The following is a 20,793-nucleotide window of genomic DNA, read 5'->3' on the forward strand; positions in this document are numbered from 1 at the left end:
GTCTGGTTTTGTGCATCCATTCTGAATCCCAAATAAGTTGCCAGATTTATAAGCCTGAGATTTGGATCAGCCTCATTTACTTTGTGCTGATGAAGTTAACCCTCACCCAATTCTTTGAATCACGCACTTAGTCTTTTCAGAGAAGGAACTTGCATTTGTAAAGACGCAAAGAAAGATTCCACAGTTTGTAAAAGAGCTAAGTTTTCCCCGGTGCCCTGGTCAATATTTGTCCAATCAGATTGTCTAGTCATTAACACATTGCTATTTGTGGGACCATACTTCATACAGCCCCTTTCACATTCTCAAAGTATTCACAAGTGCTTTCGAACCCATGAAGTATATTAGAAGTTTAGTCACTGGTCTAACATAGGAAACGTAGCTGCATGCTGCTAATTGGCTGCTGAGTTCTTCCACATTACAACAGTAACCACACTTCTAATGTACTTCATGGGTTAGAGAGCACGTTGGAATGATCTGAAGTTGTGAAAAGAACTTGTTACAATGAGAAGGTTTGTGAGATTGCTATCTTTTATGATCATGGGCACGATTCAGTGGACTTAACGGCACGTTTAGCGGGTTATTTTGCGGTGGCTGCAGTGCCAAGAAACATCCTGCTGTTCACTGGCACTTTGCTATTTTTTGGCCACGGGGAGAGTCTCTTCGCCGAGGCCGCACCTAAAGTGATTTCCTGCTGGCGAGCCCAGTAGGAACCGCTGCTCACAGATCGCAATGCCATTTATCTGGCTGCCCTGATCTGTTTCCCAGCCCTTTCAGGGCCCCCCTCCATTTTTGTGACCCCCCTCATTCCCCTAAAGTTGAGGAGGCCCCCAGGAATGCCTCCTCACCCCCCCACCTCGCAAAGCCACTCCCCCCTCCCCTCCCCTAGGCCAATCCCTGGAAGTGTCGATTTGGCACCCGGGCACAGCCAGCCTGGCATCCACGCAGTGCCACGTGGGCAACCTGGCAGTTTAAGGGTGTCACTGCCAGGGTTCCCAGTTCAGGCTAACAGTGCCAAGGTGCCTGGGTGCCAGGGGGAATGCCAGAGTACTAACCTGCCTTGTCCACAACCACCTGGGGGTCTCCAATGGCCTGGGAGTCCCCCCAGGTGCCGTGAAGACTGGTCCATGTTGATATGGACCAGTACTAAACGGCACCCTGGAAAGGTATACCAGGTGCGGACGGTGAATTCCGGGCACCAGGTGAATTCAACACCTGAGTATTTAAATGAACAATTATGTTCATTTAAATATTCAGATCTGGATGTCCCCAGCAACAGCGAGACCCAGATCGCTACGTCTCACGAGATCACGTTGAATCTCGCGAGACGTTGAGTGCCACGAATCTTGCAAGATTCAATGGCCTCGTCCTGACACAAAGTTGGGCGCGATGAGGCCGTTGGATCGAGCCTAGAATCTTTAAACTAAAGTAAAATGAAAGGAGGGGGTTGGCCTCTGACCTGATTGGCAGTCTCCCTGACAACAATCCTAAGCAGTTTGATTGCTAGAGATTAAAGAGGGCCCAGATTGTTTTAATGGGAAGGATGAGCAGGATGTTTAAACTTGAAGGCAATGGCAGCACCCTGTGTGCTAACAGTGGATATCTGTGAGTCTGCAAAATCCCATGAAAGTGTTGAGAATGTCAGGTTGTGCTTTGAACTGTCCACTTACTTCCAAGATATGAGGGTTGGGGTCTCAAGGGTGGCTAATCAGCATGTCTAGCTGGATACCAGGCCCATGTGATTTATGCTGCCATAGAGATGGGCTCTGAGAGGGAAAGGGTCTACGATATTCTTGAAACTGAAAGACAAGGTTAGTCTTCCAGGGTGCTGGAGAGTAAGAGCAGCTATAGGCAGCAAGTTGGGGCTGGTTTAATACAGAGGGCTAAAAAGCTGGCTTGTAATGCAGAACAATGCCAGCGCGGGCTCAATTCCCGTATCGGTCTCCCCGAACAGGCGCCAGAATGTGGCGACAAGGGGCTTTTCACAGTAACTTCATTGAAGCCTAATTGTGACAATAAGCGATTATTATATCATTATTATTAGTTGCTGTGGTTCACGATGCAGGTGGGAGTTTGTGTTTGGCTCCAAAAGACTGAAACCGTACAGACTTAAAATGAGGTCAGAAGATTCACCTATCTTGCAATAGGTGAAGAATCTCTCAGGAGAAAAACCTCACCGTGAAACACAGCTTTGAAATTTAAGGTTACCAGGTTGAGAAAGGAAAGGTAAACCAACGGGAGTTCAGAATCACCTTGGACTGGTTCTAGGAGAATTGAATACTTAAAGTACTGTGTTTAAAGAAGATTTGGGAAATGTTTTTTTCAAATGTGCTAAAAAGAAAAGGGGTTTGTTCTGTTCTGTGACTTAAAGTGTAAATGACCAGGCAATCTGTTACGCCCGTGTGATTTAGACTGAAGGCTAACTACTGGCTTGGACACCAGGGAGAACTTGGCCGCTTTTCCTCAAATAATGCCTTGCCATCTTTAACGTCCACCTGATAGCTACTTCATTCACAACATCTTATTCAAAACATGGCACCTCTGGCAGTGCAGCACTCCCTCAGTACAGATTATGTGCTTACCCGACAGGAGCAGGAGTGCTCAAATTCCTCACCAACTGAAATTACTTCTTTGGGTGTTTCATAATGCCAACAAGCCTCCAATAGCACTCCAGAAAGAATGCAATTACAGTGAGGTTATTTTGACCCATTTATTGACAGTTTGAAATGTGCCTGGTATCCCCACACTGACATAATACAGCGGACTAATTATGAAGCACACAAGGGATTACCCGAGACAGATGATATTTATTTCGTCGCTGAGTAAAAACTCATTTCTAGAAAAACGTTTGCAGATGTGGTGCATTTACAACCACAAAGGCCTGAAGTGAATTATTTGTTGATGTTTCGGCTGACTATGCCTTTACCTTCAAGTGAGTTCTGCTGAATATGAATGTTTTTGTTCCACCTGTTCCTTCCACGCTGTGGAGCAGTAATCCTCTCCAGGAGTGTGACCAACCAAGGAAATCAATTGATAGCAATCATTATGAGGTGTTGAGAGGTTGGTCATGAGTCGCACCATCTCCATACTCCCAGAATGCCTTGATCCACTGCAATTCCCATACTGCCACAATCGGTCCACAGCAGGCACCATCTCCCTAGCCCTACACTCATCCCTGGAGCATCTTGACAACAAGGACTCCGATGTCAGACTCCTATTAATTGACTACAGCTCTGCCTTCAACACCATAATCCCAGCCAAGCTCATATCAAAACTCCAAAACCTAGAACTTGACTCCTCCCTCTGCTGGATCCTCGACTTTCCGATCCACAGACCACAATCAGTAAGGATAAACAATTACACCTCCTCTATAATAGTCCTCAATACCAGGGCCTCACAAGGCTGTGCACTTAGCCCCCTACTATACTGCCCATACACACATGGCAAAATAGACTCCATCTACAAGTTTGCTGATGCCACAACCATAGTGGGTCGGATCTCGAACAACGATGAGTCATACTACAGGAGGGGGATAGAGAAACTAGTGGAGTGGTCTAATGACAACAATCTCTCCCTCAATGTAAGCAAAACTAAAGAGCTGGTCATTGACTTCAGGACGCAAAGTATCGTACACATCCCTGTCTGCATCAATAGTGTGGAGGTGGAGATGGTTGACAGCTTCAAATTCCTAGGTGTGCATGTCACCAACAATCTGTCCTGGTCCACACAAGTAGACACTATGACGAAGCGAGCACAAGAGCGCCTATACTTTCTCAGGAAACTAAGGAAATTCGGCATGTCCACATTGACTCTTAGCAACTTTTACAGATGCACCATGGATAACATCCTATCTGGCTGTGTCACAGCCTGGTATGGCAATTGTTTGGAACAAGAAACTACAGACAGTCATTTGGTGATATGATCCACATACCTGTCTGCCATTGGGGCATAACACCGGCTTACCATTGGCCCTGGTCGGTCATGTGCCTCTCGACTGATTAGCCGAGAGGCTGAGTTAACCACGCCTCCATTAACGAGGTATAAATGGACAAACGCCCGGTGATCGTCCATTCCATTGTAGACGATCGCAGAGCTATGTTCTAGTCTATTAAAGCCTGACTTTTGTAAAGCACACGTCTCGCGTACAATTGATGGCGCATCAAGTCGTGAACACAGCCCAGTCTATCACACAAACCTGCCTCCCATCCATTGACTCTGTCTACACTACCGCTGCCTTGGGAAAGCACAGTAAGAAGTCTTACAACACCAGGTTAAAGTCCAACAGGTTTGTTTCAAACACGAGCTTTCGGAGCGCAGCTCCTTCCTCAGGTGACTGGAGAGGTATGATCCAGAAACGTTTATACAGACAAAGTCAGCGATGCCGGACAATGCTTGGAATGCGAGAATTTGCAGGTAATCAAATCATTACAGATCCAGAGAGAGAGATAATCACAGGTTAAAGAGGTGTGAATTGTCTCAAGCCAGAACAGTTGGGGGAATTTTGCAAGTCCAGGCCAGATGGTGGGGGGTGGATGTAATGCGACATGAATCCAAGATCCCGGTTGAGCAGGCAAAGCAGGCAGCATAATCAAAGACCCCTCCCACCCGGCTTATTTACTCTTCCAACGTTTTCCACCAGGCAGGAGATACAAAAGTCTGAGAACATGCACAAACAGATTCAAAAACAGCTTCTTCCACGTTGTTACCAGCCTCCTAAATCACCCTATTATGGACTGATCTGATCTCTTCACATATCTCTTTTACTGAGTGCACTCTGTGTCACTTCATTGATGCCTGTCTATGTATTTACATTGTGTATTTATGTATGCCCTAAGTTTTTTTTCATGTACAGAATATCTGTCTGGATTATACGCAGAACAATACTTTTCACTGTACCTCGGTGCACATGACAATAAACAAATCCAAATCAAATCCAATGCAGCTCTCATCTGAACTGTGGCAGGAAGCCTGGCCTCCACTCAGTAGTTAACCAGTCAGTCAAGATAGGTGATAGATTTGGCATGGGGAGGCTGGGAGTGGCCTTCCGTCCTCTGTGATGCTCCATACTGGTGCACCACTGTCTAGGGCCACTCATTGCAAGGTAGTTGACTGATACCAAAGGCAGAGGCACGATGGGATGAATGGCGTCCGTGTGGGCTGTCAGATTCTATAAACGAATGATAAATGTCTGGATTGACCATGCAACAAATGGTCATTGGATGGTTCAGGGTTCTCAGCTGTTTTTTTCCTTGTATTCCTCAGGAAATGTCTCATGGAATCATAAAGCACAATGGGAGGCCACTTGTCCCACTGTGCCTGTGCTGTCTTGTAGTAAGAGCTATTTAATTAGTCCCACCACTCCTGCTCTTTCCACATAGCCCCAAATTTCTCATCTTCAATTATTTATCCAATTCCCTTTCAAAAGCCAAGGCTGAATCTGCCTCCACCAGATTTCAGGCTGTGCATTCCCAATCATAACTCATCGTGTAAAGTAAATTCTCATCTCCAATGGACCCCACACCCCTAGCACCTCCAATTCTTTTGTCAATCCGTTTTGATTTTTCCTATTGCATGCACCAGGTCACTCAAGCGGACTGCTTGGGCTCCAAACAGGCAGGCCATTTGCTGCCTTTCCTGCCGATGGCAAAATGGCACAGCGATGGGTGGACGTCAGGCATGCCACCCATGCCTTCCCATGCCATTTTACCATGCTTCCTGCCTCCCAGGCTGCATAATCTTTATTATTGTCACAAGTAGGCTTACATTAACATTGCAATGAAGTTACTGTGTAAAGCCCCGAGTCGCCACATCCCAGCGCCTGTTTGGGTACACAGAGGGAGAATTCAGAATGTCCAATTTACCTAACAAGAATGTCTTTCGAGACTTGTGGGAGGAAACCAGAGCACCTGGAGGAACCCCATGCAGACACGGGGAGAATGTGCAGACTCCACAAAGATAGTGACCCAAACGGGAATCGAACTGGCACCCTGGCGCTATGAAGCACAGTGCTAACCACTGTGCTATTGTGCCACCAATTAACATGCAGGCGTATGCTGAACATATTTATTATATCAGTAAAGAACAAGGATCAGTGAGCCTTTTTCTTATAAATGCTTAAAAAATATATAGTAAACACAGAAAATGCTGCACTTATTCACCAGGTGAGGCAGCACCTGTGGACAGAAAAAAGTTAACAGTAATGGTGAAGCAGTTCTGATAAAAGGTCACAGAATTAACTCAGATGCTGCCTGACCTGCAGACTATTTCTTGCATTTTCTTCTTTTATTTATGTTTTCCAGCATCTGCAATGTTTTACTTTGAGTTAAAAAAAATACTACTTCCTATTCAAAGAGTTGAAAAGTGTTTCCTCCCATTCCTCGCCCCCTTCCTTCACTTAGAAAAAAAAGACTTGCATTTGTGTAGCACCTTTCATGAGCCCATGGCATCCAAAAGTAATTTACAGCCAATCAAGAGCTTTTGAAATGCAATCAGAGTGGTAATGTAGGAAGAGTGGCAGCCAATTTGCACACCAACCTCTCACAAATCAGATAATGACCAGGTAATGACCATTTTAAGTGATTACATCGGATATACAGCGTAGAAACAGGCCTTTTGCCTCAACCAGTTCATCCTGTTTCTATGTTCCACTCGAGCCATCTTCCATCCCTTCTCATTTAACTTTGTCAGCGTGACCTTCTACTCCCATCTCCCTCAGAGATTAAAATCTTCTGAATTCTTTATTTGATTTCTCAGTGATTATCTTCGATTGATGGTCTACGGTTTTGATCTTTCCACTGGCTGGAATCTCCAGCCGTTGGGATTCTCTGTTCCCATTAGCAGTGCACCCCCAACTGTGGGTTTCCCAGTGGCGGGCGGTGTCTTCAATGGGAAATTCCATTGACAAGCGATGGAAGTGGACAATCCTGCCACCAGCAAATGGCACACCGCCAAGAAGCATGAAGGATGAGAGGGGATCTTATTGAAACTTATAGGATAGTGCGAGGCCTGGATAGAGTGGACGTGGAGAGGATGTTTCCACTTGCAGGAAAAGCTAGAACCCATGGCCACAATCTCAGACTAAAGGGACGATCCTTTAAAACAGAGGCGAGGTGGAATTTCTTCAGCCAGAGGGTGGTGAATCTGTGGAACTCTTTGCCGCAGAAGGCTGTGGAGGCCAAATCACTGAATGTCTTTAAGACATAGATAGATAGGTTCTTGATTAATAAGGGGATCAGGGGTTATGGGGAGAAGGCAGGAGAATGGGGATGAGAACAATATCAACCATGATTGAATGGTGGAGCAGACTCAATGGGCCGAGTGGCCTAATTCTGCTCCTATGTTTTATGGTCTTATGGGGTGGGATCCTCTGATCAGATTCGCGATCCGATCCGCCGGCGTCATTCGCGTGTGGTCCTACCCAGCGGGACCTCAGCATTCTGGCCACAGTGGCCATCCTGGTGGTGGGGAGGGGGGTAGGGAGGATCCGACTCCGGGGCTGGACCTCCACGGTTGCCAGGCCTACGATCGGGGGCTACCGATCGGCGGGCGGGCTAATTCCGGGGGGGACCTAAGTTCCTCCACCCCAGGCCCCATGTCGGGCTCCGCCATGTTGCGTGCCAGCCGGCGCGGAGTCGGCAACCCATGCGCATGCACAGACCCGCTCCGGCCGTGGCGCGCGTGCACAGACCCATGCTGCCCGTGCTGGGGCCCGTATCGACAGCTGGAGCTGCTGAAGCGCTCCAGTGCCCTGCTAGCCCCCTGTGGGCTGGGGAACGCTGCTCCTAGCGGCCAGATGACGCCGTCGTAAAACGCGGAGCGTTTACGACGGTGTCAACACTTAGCCCCATTATACGAGAATCCTGCCCCTGGTATTTGTATCTACTCAATCAAGACTTTGTATTATTTCAAAAGCCTTTATTAGGCCACCCATTTTTCAGAGGCACAATACTCAGCCTATTCAATCTTTCCTGATAGGTTTGACCTAGCCTTTCTGAAAAGTTCCTTGTACAAATTTCCTGCACCCTTTCCATTGCTTCTAGATTCTTACTCTAATTTAACAACGCGGGGCTGGATTCTCCGGCTCCCCAGCCGTGTGTTTTCAGCGGCGTGCTGTTTGCTGGCGGCAGGGTTCTGTCTTCCTGCCCCTTGTCAATGGGATATCCCACTGAAGCCACCTCATGCCGCCGGGAAACCCAAGGGCAGGGGTGCATTGCTGGCAGGAAAAGTGAATGGCAATGGCCAGATAATTCCAATTCAGAACTCTACACAGTACTCCAAGTGCAATCCAATCAACGTTTGTTGCAAGTGTAGCATAACCTCTCTGGTTTGCAATTCTATCATTCGAGAATTAAACTCCAGTGCTTCGTTTGCTTTTTTAACTGATTTTTAAAACTTGTGCCGCTACTTCAAGTCATTTGTACTCTCTTTGCTCCTCTTCCCCCATTCTTAGATTCTTATTTTCCAGGGAATATGTGACCTACTTATTTTCCTATATTTGTCTATGCTGAAATACATTCTGCAGGTTTATTGAGGAAGTTCTCCTCAGGAAAGTGAGCAGACCTTCATTGCTCTTTCTCAAACGAACACCTAAGGGTCTTTTACATCCACCTGACAAGGCAACTGGGAACTCCGTTTAAAACCAGATCCGGAAGACGTCACTTCCTACAGTGCAGCATTCCCTCAGTATCGCATTGGTTTCAGAACTTGAACCCAAGACCTTTCGATTTTGATGTTGAGTCAGCTGGTGAATTATGTCTTTTGATCTTACTCAGGAGCGTCAGTCAGTGAAGGTCTATCTCAGTGGACAGTCTGCAGCTGAGTCAACACTGACCTTATTTCAATCCCCAGGGGAATTGGCAGATCAAAAAAATGGTAATAACTGTAACAGCTCATTGCAGATGAATTACTTTGGGATAGCTGTTCCCCTGCGGCTTATTAAGAGAACACTGGGAAGATAACAGCGTGGCTCTGACAAGGAAGTTGGAGGGCATGCATCACAGATTAATTTGGTCACAGGTTTGAAACCCTGCTATGAGTAAGTGAATCGCAAAGTCAGCCCAAACCGAGAGACTATACAGCACCAAAACCACATCTCATCATTCGGTCAGTTGCTGTTAGTTTATCGTGCGTCACTACAAAGGCTGGATATGTTCCAACTGGCTCTCGCTCAGCTCAAGCAGCCGTTGGCGTTAGATGGCCACTTAATGCGACAAGGTCACCTTCAAAAATGAGCAACGAGGCCAGACATGATCACTGCACTATAAACAATCCAGTGGTCTTACAACCGGAAGTGCCAACACATTGGCCATAAGTTCCTGGCTCCCCAGTGTCGCATTTAGTGGGTACCCCAATGATGTGCTGGGGATCCCCCTGAGAAGTTCCCGCTAAGGGTATACCAGGCAATTACCCAGAAGCACTAACTTCCCCAGGACACTTGTGCTGAGCTGGGAACCATCCAACAGAAGCGATTTAAATCACTAACTTCGGATGGTTCTGCCAGTTTTACCCTGATAGTTGCTCTGAAAGAGTTAGAGGGAAAAAAAGCACTTCTAAATCCAGAATAATTATTTTAAAAACCCAGACGCAGCCTTGCATAGGACAACCCCCCCCCGCACACACAACCACACCACCTCCCCTGGTCTGACCTGACCCCCCCCCCCCCCCCCCCCTCCCCAACCCCAGTCTGACCCCCACCCCAGTCCGGCCTCCAACCCCCTCCCACCCCTTTGTCTGAAACACTTACCCTTTAATTCTCCCTTTAAACATCTCCTTTACAGCAGCTAGTGCTTTAAAAAGAGGGCATTTCTAACCTCTTTGCACCCCAGTTACACCACACCGAGCCAGCCGGGAGCACGCATCGCCGCTCCTGTCTCAGCCAGCCTGAGTGAGGAAGTTTTGTCAGGGCAACGAAGAGTCCACACTGAGTAGGTTGAAACAAAAACTTACTTTATTTTACAATGACTATTATGTACAGCTCCCTACTGGGTTTTCTCTAGTCGTTGTCTTACTGGCCAACTCTATTTATACAGAGCCAAGTATTGTTAAGGGCCCCCCTATCCCCTTATCGGGGGAGCTTGTATTCTGCAAGATCAATGGGGTCTTTAACCATCCCTATGCCGCAAGACCTGTGCGGGTTATAACAGGAAGGGTGGGCTTCAGAATCCCAGTGTAAGTCCGGTATGGGTACGATTGACACTCTGAGGATGTTACAGGCTATTGCTTCAACAGGTGATTCTGACTGGTGCCTCTCGCTGTGGTGCGTGGGAGCAGTGCTGATGTTACAAAGTGAGGGCCCACCAACCTGGGATCAGGCCAGGCTGTGCCCAGCCTGAGTGTGGTAAACCACTGTAGTATATAATATGTGTATTGTGGTAAACTACTACTGTATTACATGTAATGTGGTAAACCACTGCCTGATGGCTCCGCCTCCCCTTGGGCTCGGTATAAAGATAACTGGTCTCCGCCTCTGCCCCAGTTCGGGATCAGAGGCCAGGAGGCTGTCTGTTTCGTTTATTAAAGCCTCAGTTGCGTTCACTACTCGTCTTGTGTACATTGATTGCACATCAATTTAATAAACTAAACTTCTAAGATGAATTCATCGCTCAAGCCTGATCGCCTGGAGCTGGACCCACAGGCAGCCGACGCCACTGCAACATTCGAGCACTGTCTAAGCTGCTTCGAAGCGTACCTCGGATCCTCCACCGAAGACTTCACCGACCTCCAAAAGCAGCAGATACTCAACGCACGGGCGAGCCCGCAAGTTTTCCTTCTCATCAGAGACGCCCCCTCGTATACGGAGGCGATAATGCTGTTGAACGGACAATATGTAAAGTCTTTAAACGAGGTGTATGCTAGGACCTTCTTGCCACGAGGCGACAACGCCCTGGGAAATCACAAGCCAAATTCCTGCGGGCCTTGCGGGTACTCGGCCGGAACTGTGCTTGCCAGGCGATGTCGGTTACCCAACACACAGAGCTGTTGATCAGGGACGCCTATGTCACAGGCATGAAATCGAACTACATCCGCCAGCGATTGCTAGAAGGGGGTACACTCGGCTTCCCAGAGACAGTGCAGCTCTCAAATTCGCTGGAGGTGGCCTTTCAGAACATGGAGGCCTACATCTCCGACCACGCGGTACCCTCGTGGACCACGTGGGCGCCGCCATCATCCGACTCGAGTGTGGCGCAAGACTGTGCCACGCAGCAGCCCGCCAACGCCGAAAGCCCGAAGTGCTACTTTTGCAGCCAGTGTAAGCATCCCAGACAATGCTGCCCTGCACGGAACGCGACTTGCAACGGGTGTGGGAGGAAGGGCCACTTTGCGAAAGCTTGCCAGGCCCGATCTTGCCCTAAAACGCCTAGGCCCAGCAGCGCTGCCTGCTGCCTGTCGGAGCCGCCACCAACTGTCGCGCCACCCGCTATGTGCGACCCGTGGGCACCGCCATCTTCGCCACCATTTTTGATTTTGCCCACCACGCGCGACCCATGGGGGCCGCCATTTTTGACACCATCTTGTACTCCACCGACCACGGGCGACCCATGGAGGCTGCCATATTTGACACCAGATCCGATGCCACCCGCCACACGCGACCCATGGGGGCCGTCATCTTGGGACCACTCCGCAGCCTCCCAGGAGCCCTGCTCACCCGGTCGTAAGCTGGCCGCCGCTACCTCTGACCGGCCTACCCATCACCTTCCCAAGCTCGCCTCCATAATGCTCGACCAGTCCCGGCCTCATCACCTTGCAAAATTTACGATGACCACCCGGATCAACGGGCACGAGACGGCCTGCCTTTTCGACTCCAGGAGCACAGACAGCTTCATGCACCCAGATACGGTAAGGCGCTGCTCCCTCCCAATTTTACCCATGACCCAGAAAATCTCCCTGGCTTCTGGATCACATTCAGTCGAAATCCAGGGGTACTGTGTCGCGACCCTTACTGTGCAAGGCGTAGAGTACGCTAACTTTAAGGTCTACGTCCTTCCCCATCTCTGCGCTGCGCCCCTATTTCTGAGGCTCGACTTCCAGTGCCACCTCCAAAGCCTTCCTTTAAAGTTCTGTGGACCCCTGCCCCCCCTCACCACCTGTAGCCTCGTGACCCTTATGGTCGCCCGACCCTAGCTCTTCGCTAACCTCACCCCGGATTGTAAGCCCGTCGCTACTAGGAGCAGACGATACTGTGCCCAGGACAGGGCCTTTATCAGGTCGGAGGTCCAGCGACTCCTACAAGAGGGGATCATTGAGGCTAGTAACAGCCCCTGGAGAGCCCAAGTAGTGGTCGTCAAGACTGGGGAGAACCACCGGATGGTCATCGACTACAGTCAGACCATCAACCGGTACACGCAGCTTGATGCGTACCCCCTCCCACGCATATCTGACATGGTCAGCCAGATTGCGCAGTATCGAGTCTTCTCCATAGTTGATTTGAAGTCCGCGTATCACCAGCTCCCTCTCCACCCGGAGGACTGCCAATACACTGCCTTCGAGGCAGATGGCCGCCTCTACCACTTCCTCAGGGTTCCCTTCGGTGTCACCAATGGGGTCTCGGTCTTCCAACAAGAAATGGAACCGAATGGTTGACCAGTACGGACTGCGGGCCATATTCCCGTACTTAGATAATGTCACCATCTGCGGCCATGACCAGAAGGACCATAACGAAAACCTCCGACACTTCCTCCACATCGCTAAACTCAAGAACTTCACCAACAATAAGGAAAAATGCATTTTCTGCACAACCCGCCCAGCCATCCTTGGCTACGTTGTGGAAAACGGAGTCCTAGGGCCTGACGCCGACTGCATGCACCCCCTCCAGGAACTCCCCCTCCCCCACTGCTCCAAGGCCCTGAAGACATGCCTGGGGTTCTTTTCTTACTATGCCCAGTGGTTTCCCAATTATGGGGACAAGGCCCGTCCACTTATTGAATCCACCATTTTTCCCCTGAAGGGCTGAGGCCCGCCTGGCCTTCAACCGCATCAAGGCAGATATTGCCAAAGCCGCGATGCACGCTGTGGATGAGTGCATTTCATTCCAGGTGGATAACGATGCGTCGTACTTTGCTCTGACCACTACCCTCAACCAGGCGGGCAGGCCTGTGGCTTTCTTCTCCCGTACCCTCCATGCCTCCGAAATTCGACACTCCTCCGTCGAAAAGGAAGCCCAAACCGTTGTAGAAGTTGTGCGACATTGGAGGCATTACCTGGCCGGCAGGTGATTCACTCTCCTCACTAACCAATGGTCGGTTGCCTTAATGTTTAACAATACACAGCAGGGCAAAATCAAGAACGACAAGATTCTGAGGTGGAGGATCGAGCTCTCCACCTACAACTATGAGATCTTGTACCGATCGGGGAAGCTCAATGAGCCCCCAGATGCCCTATCCCTCAGTATATGTGCCAGCGCACACATAGACCGACTTCGGGCCCTCCACAATGACCTCTGTCACTCGTTTTTTTTCATTTTGTCAAGGCTCGCAACCTGCCTTACTCCATTGAGGAGGTCAGGACCGTGACCAGGGACGGCCAGGTCTGCACGAGATGCAAACCACACATCTATCGGCCAGACAGAGCACATCTGGTAAAGGCCTCTCGCCCCTTTGAGCGCCTCAGCATCGACTTCAAAGGGCCCCTCCCCTCCACTAACCGTAACATGTACTTCCTCAACATTGTTGACGATTACTCAAGATTCCCCTTTGCCATTCCATGCCCTGACATGACTTCTGCCACCGTCATCAAGGCCCTGCATAGTCTCTTCACCTTGTTCAGGTTCGCCACCTACATCCATAGTGATCGGGGTTCCTCCTTCATGAGCGACGAGTTGCGTCAGTTCCTGCTTAGCAAGGGCATCGCCTCCAGCAGGACGATGAGCTTAGCTACAACCCCCGGGGCAACGGACAGGTGGAGAGGGAGAATGCGATGGTCTGGAAGGCTGTCTTCCTGGCCCTACGGTCTCAAAGTCTCCCAGTCTCCCCCTGGCAGGAGGTCCTCCCCGATGCGCTCCACTCCATCCGGTCATGTCCCATTGCCCTGCCACCAACGAGACCCCTGACGAAGGTATGTTTGCCTTCCCCAGGAAGTCCACCTCCGGGTTCCTGCTCCCTCAAGATCTGGCACCGGCAGGCCCACTGGCGAACGCACGCACGCACGCACACACACACACACACACACACACACACACACACACACACACACACACCACCACCCCCCCCCCCCCCCCCCTCCCTCCCTCCCTCCCTCCCTCCCTCCACCGACTCAACTACTGGGTGAAGAAGAGGACAACGCGCTCCCGGACGTGCAGGTCTCGATAACGGTGACCACACCACACCCGGGACTGAGGCGATCATGGCAGAAGGTCAAGGCCCCCGACAGACTTGACCTTTGAGACCACTTCCCCCCCCTGGACTCTTTTTTAAACAGGGGGTGAATGTGATAAACCACTGCTGTATATAATATGTGTATTGTGGTAAACAGCTACTGTATTACATGTAATGTGGTAAACCAATCCCAGATGGCTCCACCTCCCCTCGGGCTGAGTATAAAAGGTGGCTGGTCTCTGCCTCTGATCCAGTTCAGGATCAGAGGCCAGGAGGCTGTCTGTTTAGTTTATTAAAGCCTCAGTTACGTTCACTACTCATCTTGGGTTCACTGATGGCACATCACTGAACATGCCCTGATTTGTATTGGCTGGCCATGTGCCTCCCATATTACTGAACAGTGTGTACCATCCTCTGTGTTTGACAAAAATCCCACCACCACACTGGCAATCTAGGTGCTAACTCCACAGGTGCCAATGCAGTGCCCTCCTGTTGCAGGGTATGGAGGGCAGTTTGGGTAATTATGGCAACTGACCCCATTACTAAAGCTTTTTTGGCAACTGCTTTTTTCCGCAGCGTGCTTGCAGATGGATCTATCTAGAAAATGAGGCAGCAGACTGGGAATGGAGGAGTGAAAGTAGTACTGTTGACATCATGTTTCATGGTTCCAAGAAATGAACAGCAGAACAGCTCATTACGTGAAGAAGTGATGCCAGATTTCACGTTCATTCTTGCTTGATGGGAATTCTGCGAGCTGCTTGTTCGCCTGGTGAGACTCCAAGTTGCGAGTTCACCCACAAATGCGCGGCACGGTAGCACAATGGTTAGCACTGGTGCTTCACAGCGCCAGGGTCTCGGGTTCGATTCCCACTTGGGTCACTGTCTGTGCGGACTTTGCACGCTCTTCCCATGTCCACGTGAGTTGCCTCCGGGTGCTCCAGTTTCCTCCCACATGTCCCAAAAGACCTGCTTGTTAGGTGAACTGGACATTCTGAATTCTCCCTCTGTGTACCCGAACAGGCGCCGGAATGTGGCGACGAGGGGCTTTTGTAACTTCATTGCAGTGTTAATGTAAGCCTACTTGTGACACTAATAAAGATTACTATTATTATTAAATTGTTCTTTTAATGATTCGCTGATCCCATCCTGGAGCAGGAAGAGCTTCTGCAACTGGCAGAGGAACCCTCACTGCAAAACCTTTTAAAATCAGAACTGCTAACCCTGTTCCCGTCACGAGCTGAACAGGAAAAGAACAAACTGCAGACAAACACTTTTGGATTTTCCCTTCACAACCTCGTGCTTCCCTCTCTGACACTGTGGTTTTGCCAAAAGCCCCATCGTTGATCTGTGGGCAGACTTCCCTGCCTCGATGACAGACTGTGCACTCAGAACAGTGCAGAGACAACAATCCCACCTCTTGAGTTAGAAAATGATCAAAGCGCCTTGCCATCTGGATTTCCGACAGACTGCAACACTGCGAAACATTGCAAAAACATTCATTTTCAAACTCCTTTTAAAAATCTTAGCTTTTCCAATGTTTTAAACAATATTTCCAACACTATTTCCACCTGAGGAAGCGACCAGAACAAAGAGCCATAAAATTAAAATAGCCACTAATATGTCCAGCAAGGAATTCAGGAGCCACTTCTCTACCGAGCGGAAGATAACAATAGTTCACAGGTCCCAGTGAACAATAATAATCTTTGTTATTGTCACAAGTCGGCTTACATTAACACTGCAATGAAGTTACTGTGAAAATCCCCTCGTCGCCACACTCCGGCGCCTGTTCGGGTACACAGAGGGAGAATTCAGAATGTCCAATTCACTTAACAAGCACGTCTTTCGGGACTTGTGGGAGGAAACCGGAGCACCCAGAGGAAACCCACGCAGACACGGGGAGAATGTGCAAACTCCGCATAGACAGTAATCCAAGCCGGGAATCAACCTGGGATCCTGGCGCTGCAAAGCAATAATGCTAACCACTGTACTGCCGTGCCGAAAATGCTTTATGTGATAAACTACTCTAAAAGTGTAATGATTGTTTTCCTGTCAACAAAGGTACCAGCAATTTTCCAGCAGCACCAATTATATGAATCTGTTTTTCGTTGGGATCCAAGAGATACGAACATACGAATTAGGAGCAGGACTAGGCCACTCGGCCCCTCGAGCTTGCTCCACCATTAATAAGATCATGACTGGTCTGACTGTAACCTCAACTCCACATTCCTGCCTGCCCCGATAACCTTTCACCCCCTTGTTAATCAAGAACGTATCTAGCTCTGTCTTACAAATATTCAAATATTCTGCTTCTACTGTCTTTTGAAGAACAGAGTTCCAGAGACTAACGACTCTCTGAGAGAAAAACAATTTGCTCATCTCCATCTTAGTTGAGCGACCCCATATTTTTAAACAGTGAGCCCTATTTCTAGATTCTCCAACAAGTGGAAACATTGGGCACGATTTAACTAAATGGGAACAAAGTCCCATAGCGAGCGCGTTTAACTGCGTGTTTCCTGGCGCTCGTAGCGCCGAGAAACACATGGCTATAAAACATCACTCTTGTTAAATAAGGGTCATAAGTGTGGCCTAGGCTGCACGTAGCCCTGTTTTCTACACAGAGGAGCTCCGCTCGCCAGAACTCCTCAGTATAGCAAGAGATCGGGACGCCATTTTAAAATGTCATCGCAATCTCCGAGACCCTCAGCATGACTCTCATGCACTATAGGATGGTCTCCGGCCCCCTACACCCCCCCCCCCCCCAACACCCTTGCAGGGCACCCCCGGCCCGATAGCCAGCACACAAAAATGCCAGCTGGCAACTTGGCAGTGCCAACCTGGCACCCTGGCAGTGCCACCTGGGCACTTGGCAGTACCAAGCTGGCACTGGAAGGGTACCAGGATACCATCCTCCCCAGAGGGCTTGTATCTGGGGGCCTCCGATCCACTGAGACACCCTGACAAGTGCCGTTTTGTCTGGTCTCCATTTTTGGAGAACAATGCTGAACAGCGCTCGCCTGAGGTCTCCGAGTCAAAGGGGATGGATCCCAAAGTGAGAAGAGCTGTCTCACTCTAATATGCAGATTTGCTAAAAGGTCATCCCGCCCAGAATGGGCAGGATTTACATCACAGCCTGGCCGTTGTATCGTGCCCATCTTCTCCACATTCAGGTTTTATTTTACAACAACAGTCAATGGTATTTAGCGTTTTCCATTCTCCACATTCACCCTGTCAATACCCCACAGGATCTTTCCATCAAATCATCCCTTCCTCTTATAAATTCTTATGCAGACAAAGGAATTTGGGTTAGGAAATCCAGAGAAATACTTGTTCATTTTTTGAATATTTTAAATTTGGCACCTCCTCTCTGACTTGTTTTGATGTCTAACTTGAAAGTCTGTACCTTCAGTGAGTAAACCCTCAGTTCCACAATTGAGTGACAGGCTATAGCATAAGATTATAAGAAATAGGAGCAGCAGTAGGCTATTCAGCCTGTCGAGCCTATTCTGCTGTTCGTTAAGATCATGGCTGATCTGACTGGTGTTCTAACTCCACGTTCTTGCCTGTCGCTGATAGCCCTCAACTTCCTTGTTGATCAAACATCTGTTAGGCTCAACCTTGAGTATATCCAATGGCCAACTTCCACTACTCTCTGTGGAAGAGAATTCCCAAGACTAGCCACAGAAGAGAAGACATTCCCTGAATCTCTGTCTTAAATGGGGGGCCCTTATTTGTAAACTGTGTCCCCTAGTCTAGGTTCCCCCATGAGAGAAAACATCCTCTCAGCAAAGTGGCTGTGGTGGCTGCAATTGTGCAACTGCACAATTGGCACAGTGGTTAGCACTGCAGCCTCACTGTGCCAGGGATTTTAGTTCGATTCCGAACTCGGGCGACTGTCTCCCTGTGTCTGGGTGAGTTTCCTCCAGGTGCTCCGGTGTCCACCCACAGTTCAAAGATGTGCAGGTTAGATGGAATGGCCATGCCAAATTGCCCCTTAGTGACCAAAAGTTAGGCGGGGTTACAGGGATGAGGGAGGGGATTGGGCCTGGCTGGGGGTGCTCTATCGGAGGGCCGATGCATACTTGATGGGCCGAATGGTCTCCTTCTGCACTGTCAGGATTTTATGATGCTACAGTTGGAGTTCAATCATCCCCATTCCAGAACATCAATGCAAGAGTTCCACAAAATAGTGTCCTAGGCCTAACCATCTTCAGCTGCTTTATCAATGAACTTCCTTCCATCATAAGGTCAGAAATTTGGATATTCGCTGATGACTGCACAATATGCAGTATAATTTGTAACTCCTCAGGTAATGAAGCAGTCCATGTCCAAATGCCGCAAGACCTGGACAGTATCTAGGCTTTGGCTGACAAGTGGCAAGTAATATTTGCACCACACAAATACCAGGAAATGATGATCTCCAACAAGAGAGGATCTAACCATCGTGCCTTGACATTCAATGGCATTATCATTGCTGAATCCCCCACAATGAACATCCTGGGGGTTCCCATTGAGCAGAAACTGACTGGACTAGCCATATAAGTGTATACCACCTGCAAATTGCACTGCAGGGACTCATCAAGGTTCCTGATGCAGCACCTTCCGAAAACATGACCACTACTATCTAGATAGACAAGAGGAGCAGTTATCTGGGAACCCCACCACCTGGAGGTTCCCCTCCAAGTCACTCACCACCATGACTTAGAAATATATTATCGTTCCATCACTGTCGTTGGGTCAAAATCCTCAAATTCCCTCCCTAACTGTGGCTGTACCTACACTTCAAGGATTGTAGCAGTTCAAAAAGTCAACTCATCCACCTTCTGAAGGACAACTAGGGATGGGCTATAAATTCTGGCCGAATCAGCGATGTCCACATCTGTAAATGAATTTTTTAAAACGTCGGACAGCACGGTGGCGCAGTGGTAGCACTGCAGTCTCACGGGGCCGAGGTCCCAGGTTCGATTCCGGCACTGGGTCACTGTCCGTGTGGAGTTTGCACATTCTCCCCGCATTTGCATGGGTTTTGTCCCCACAACCGAAAGATGTGCAAGGTAGGTGGATTGAACACGCTAAATTGCCCCTTAAATTGGAAAAAAATGAATTGGGTACTATAATTTTATTTTTTTTAAATGTCAAGCTCTCTCAGAATTTAATATGCTGGATTTTCAACCTCAAGGTGGGTAACAGAACTGTAGAACCATAGAAAGAATCCTTATTGTGCAGAACGAGGCTATTCGGCCCATTGTGTCTGCATGACCCTCCGAAAGACCTAACCTAGGACCACTCCCCCCGCCCTATCCCCGTAACCCCACTTAATCTGCATATCTTAATAATAATCTTTATTATTGTCTCAAGGAAGTTTACATTAACACTGCAATGAGGTAACTGTGAAAATCCCCGAGGCGCCACACTCAGGCACCTGTTCGGGTACAGAGGACAAATTCATTTACCTAACAGCATATCTTTCGGGACTTATGGGAGGAAACCGGAGCACCCAGAGGAAACCTACGTAGACACGGGGAGAACATGCAGACTCCGCACAGACAGGACCAAAGCCGGGAATCGAACCTGGTATCCTGGAGCTGTGAAGAAACAGTGCTAACCACTGTGCTACCATGCTGCCCATCTTTGGACCGAGAGGCAATTTAGCATGGCCAAGCCGGGGCCGGGGGGGGGGTGGGGGGGGGGGGGGGGGGGTGGAGTGGATGGCAGGAGCAAACTTCAGTCGGGACAGCTGACCTTGGAAAACGTTTAGAGGCAGCCACAGTGATTGCTGGATGTGGAGGCCTGCCGAGGTGCTGTGGGACTTTCTCCCAGCTAAAATAAAGAAACAGGCCCTCCAGCCCTAACCTTCGCCCCATCGAACCCCCACACACTCCCCATGCCCATCAATGAAACTTCATGCCCCTCCTCCCACCCCCACCACACCATGGCCCCTATGCTAAGCTATGTCCTTCAGGCAACCCCTGTGCCCCTTGATGCCCATCATGCCAAGTCATGCTCCCTCAAACAACCCCTATGCAGCCCTCCACCCCATGACTGAACTGGTTGCACAGTAACAGAGCAAGTGGATGAATAACCTATTAATATTCTATGCACATTTTCTGTACATATAAAACAGTTATCAAATTAGCAGTGGCCCACAATGGCAGCGGTCCAAGTCTATGCCAATTGTCACTTCTGTTAGTGTTACACTTCATTGAGCAAAACAAATATTCATCATCAATCATCTCGATTAAACCTTTGTGGATGCGCTAATCTACCTTAAACACAGGGCAATGTGGCTTTCCACCCAGGAAACATGTTACACTCTTAAGTAAATATTGCCACAACATTTTGTGTTACAATACTCCAAGTTCCTTAAAATCCAAATTAACATAAAACACAGCATCATCTCTGACATTCAAACAAATCCTTCTGAACCATCAAAAGCACCTTGACCTTTAAAGGTTATCTGCATCCTCCAAACTACTGTGATGCCGTTGTT

General features: G+C 49.0%; 1 protein-coding gene across 9 annotated transcripts in view; it reads right to left on the bottom strand.

The window, feature by feature from the left end:
• Positions 1 to 20,793, bottom strand: part of LOC119967034 (transcription factor HIVEP3) — a 537,108-nt gene that overhangs the window by 51,084 nt on the left and 465,231 nt on the right. The window lies entirely within an intron of this gene.

Source organism: Scyliorhinus canicula, chromosome 1 (genome assembly GCF_902713615.1).
Source record: "Scyliorhinus canicula chromosome 1, sScyCan1.1, whole genome shotgun sequence".
Lineage (NCBI taxonomy): Eukaryota > Metazoa > Chordata > Chondrichthyes > Carcharhiniformes > Scyliorhinidae > Scyliorhinus > Scyliorhinus canicula.